The sequence below is a fragment of the Paramisgurnus dabryanus genome, chromosome 6 (genome assembly GCF_030506205.2).
Source record: "Paramisgurnus dabryanus chromosome 6, PD_genome_1.1, whole genome shotgun sequence".
In the NCBI taxonomy this organism is placed as follows: Eukaryota; Metazoa; Chordata; class Actinopteri; order Cypriniformes; family Cobitidae; genus Paramisgurnus; species Paramisgurnus dabryanus.
In genome coordinates, this window is record NC_133342.1 from 43,237,902 (window position 1) to 43,241,658 (window position 3,757).

At 39.6% G+C, this 3,757-nt stretch overlaps 1 pseudogene; it reads left to right on the plus strand.

The window, feature by feature from the left end:
- The first annotated feature begins 3,124 nt into the window (after positions 1 to 3,124).
- Positions 3,125 to 3,241, plus strand: LOC135767517 (5S ribosomal RNA; annotated as a pseudogene).
- Positions 3,242 to 3,757: the final 516 nt, after the last annotated feature.

Consider the following 3,757-nt stretch of genomic DNA (forward strand, 5'->3'; position numbering starts at 1 on the left):
CTCGACTGCAAGCGGCAAACCTCGCCGATCGGTCTGCGCAGCGCCGGATGATCTCGAACACACCTAATGTTTCTGGGTAAATAACAGTGAGTGAGAAGCAGACGGAGGCGAAGCTGGGAGCTCAACACACTGCCACTCCTCTTCTGCTGCAGTTCTGCCCAGAGTCAGTAGTTTACATGAAAACACTGTATATTTCCCTCCATTATCAAAATCTAACACCTGCAAAAACACAAATCGTTAGCGTCTGTTTTACCGCATTATTATGCAAATAAGCTCATGCACACTTACATTAATTACAGGATTGTTCTCAGTTTAATGCACATCTTAATGATTGAAAATGACTTATTTTAAAATGTAATTCAAAGACTGAATGTCTAGTTTGCAGTTAGTATGCCCTGTGATTTTATAGTCTGCATTTGTTTTAAACAGACAAATAATAATCAATTAACGTGTACTTAGCCTACACTTTAAAAAAGGTATTGTGACAATAAATGATATTTTAGCAACCATTTGAAGCCATATATTTCAGTTTTAGACCCTGCAGCAGCAGGCCCCTCATCATGGCCGGGTGAAAGCAGTGATAGTGAGGTGGATGTGACAGTGAGACAAGGTGAGCTTTTAGCAGAATTGCCTGTTTTAACACTTAGTAATTAGTAATTAAGTGTCAAGAGGAAATAAGCAAAATGGGTACATTGTTAGTGAACACATTTAAACTTTAAACTGTAATTACTAATTTTAGTTTAATGTGTACAATAACAATGTACCCATTTGCTTATTTCCTTATGTAGCAGAGGCAGAAATAGAAGATGAGGTTGATATTCATATGAGTGATGAGAGGGAAAATGAAGAATGTGATGAAGGTAGTAAGGAGCAGGAGGACATAGCTGAAGAGGAAAGAGAAGAGAATGAGAGACTTAGAGATACTGGTCAGAGATTGTCAGAGGGCCCAGGATTATGGCCAACAACTCTTACTGATAAGCACAGGGAAAACTATTGTTCAAATGCTAGCCAGTGAAGGTGGAGCAAAACCTGGTATTGGAAAATCACACCTAAAGATATGGAGGGCAAACCATTCCCAACTTACCTTCAGTATGCAAAGTCCGCTAATGGCCGTGAGAAAATCAGAAGAGATTGGCTTATATATAGTGAAAGTGCAAAAGCTCTATACTGCATCCCATGTCTGCTCTTCTCTCATGAGCAGAAAACACCATTAAAAAGTGCACTAAATAGCAAAGATGGGCTTAAAACAGCAAACGTCAAATGGAAAAAGTATGAAAAGTTTCCAAAACGTGAGACACATGCCCGCCATAAGCAGTGCTATTTGAAATGGAAAAGTCTTCAACACTCCATATTGGGAGCAGGAGGTGTGGATAGTCAGGTGGAATGACAAATACTGACAGAAATTGAGAAGAACACATTATTATTGGAGAGGCTTAAGGATGTGACCATTCATTTGGTTTCAAGAAATCTTGCATTCAGAGGCAAAACCCTGGAACTTCTTGGTACTCTTGAGTCATTAGCACATTATGACCCCATTTTACATGAGCATCTTGAAAAAGTAAGAGAAAAGAAAGCATCACAGCTAACTTTTTACCTTAGTCCTGAAACACAGAATGAGTTTATTAAACTTTGTGGCAAAAAAGTTTTGAACAGCATTCTTGCAGAAACAGAAGAGGCAATTTATTACTCAATGATCTGTGACTCTACAACTGACATATCTCACAAAATGTTCTACTACTAAGATATGTGCATCAAGACAAAAACAGATAACAGATGTTTGGTGTTTGGGAGATAACAGAAAGATTTCTCTAGTTCAAAGACTTTAATAAAAAGTCAGGCAAGAATTTCACAAATGATCCTAGACATGTTTAAAGACAGTGGCGTACCATTGGAAGACTGTCAAGGGCAAGTGTATGACAATGGTGCCAATATGTCAGGCAAAGTGAAAGGAGTTCAGGCTCAGATTTTACAACAAAACCCAGTTGCAACATACAGTCCTTGTACATCCCACACTCTCAATCTGGTGGGAGTTCATGCTGGGCAGTCCTGTCCTGAGGTTTCGACTTTTTTTGGATGTATTAACTGTCTGTACACATTTTTCAGCGCCAGTCCAGAACGATGGATGGGCAATTCTGAAAGACAAAACTGGTTGCTCTCTTCATTGTCTGTCAGAGACTCGTTGGAGTGTGCGTATTGCGGCTGTTCGAGTTGTGGTGACTCATTTGCCTTCAATTATTGTAGCATTGGACAGCTTAATTGCCAACTGCAATCTGACCAATGAGGCAAATGGTCTTAAAGATTATTTATCAAACTTTGATGCAGTTCTTCTCCACACTGTGTGAATAAAAATTCTGCAGTGCATTGAGAATCAAAATATAAGAGTTGGGTCCGAGTCCACCTTTGTCGAGTACGAGTCAAGACCAAGTTCTTAAACTTCAAGTCCGAGTTCAAGTCCGAGTCCAAAAGGGTCCGAGTTGGACTCAAGTCCGAGTTCTTAAAGGCCGAGTCCAAGTCGAGTCCGCCCGAGTCCAGAAAGTAATTAAATTGAAAAAAGATACAAAATTTGTATTGTAAATGGCAGTGGCGGTCCTGGCTAGATTTACGCCCTGGGCGAACCATCCCTTCGCCGCCCCCAGAAAAAAAAAATTACCCCCAAATCCCGCCACCAACATGTATTATTTTATTATATATAATCTTAAATACAAAAAGGTAACAAGAACAGAGAAAAACAAGATAAATAAATGTAATACAGTATATAAACACACACACACACACACACACACACACACACACACATACATAGGTTTGTTTGTAGAATTTTGAAATGTTCAATCTCAAAATTAAAGTCAATTAACTTAGAATATCCTATATCTTGTACACACAAAAATAATAAAACATAAAAAATTGGCCACTGGACCTGACGCAAAGTTATTAAAAGACATATTTATATTTAATTTTGTGTAATATTAAACTGTACCTGTCAAATTTTTTTCAGCATCCAGGTTACCGTGTGTTAGTTTTGTTAGTTTTAAAAAGGAAGTTTACAATCCCTTTTTATATTGAAAATCTGTAATTTTCCCCAAATCAGTGACACCACTTATAAACTTGGCAATTAAAGAGTTAAACCAGCAGCCATATCACCCTGTAGCCCAAGACAGCTTGCCCACTGAAGCTAAGCAGTGTTGAGCCTGGTCAGTACTTGGATGGGAGACCACCTGGGAAAACCAGGTTGCTGCTGGTAGAGGTGTTAGTGAGACCAGTAGGGGGTGCTCACCCTGTGGTCTGTGTGGGTCCTAACACCCCAGTATAGTGACGGGGACACTATACTGTCAAAAAAAGCACCGTCCTTCGGATGAGACGTTAAACCGAGGTCCTGACTCTCTGTGGTCATTAAAAATCCCAGGATGTCATTTGAAAAAGAGTAGGGGTGTGCCCCGGCATCCTGGCCAAACTTGCCCATTGGCCTACTAATCATCCCCATATCTACTAATTGGCTATATCACTTGGTAATAAGCTGGTGTGTGGTGGGCGTTCTGGCGCAATATGGCTGCCGTTGCATCATCCAGGTGGATGCTGCACATTGGTGGTGGTCGAGGAGATTCCCCCATTCATATGTAAAGCCCTTTGAGTGCTGCAGAAAAGCGCTATATAAATGTAACGAATTATATTAAAATCCTGGAATTTTTGTGAAGATTTGGTAGTTTTGATTAGTACTGAGGTTGATTAACAGATTTATGTAAAAAAATTTGGAAAAAAT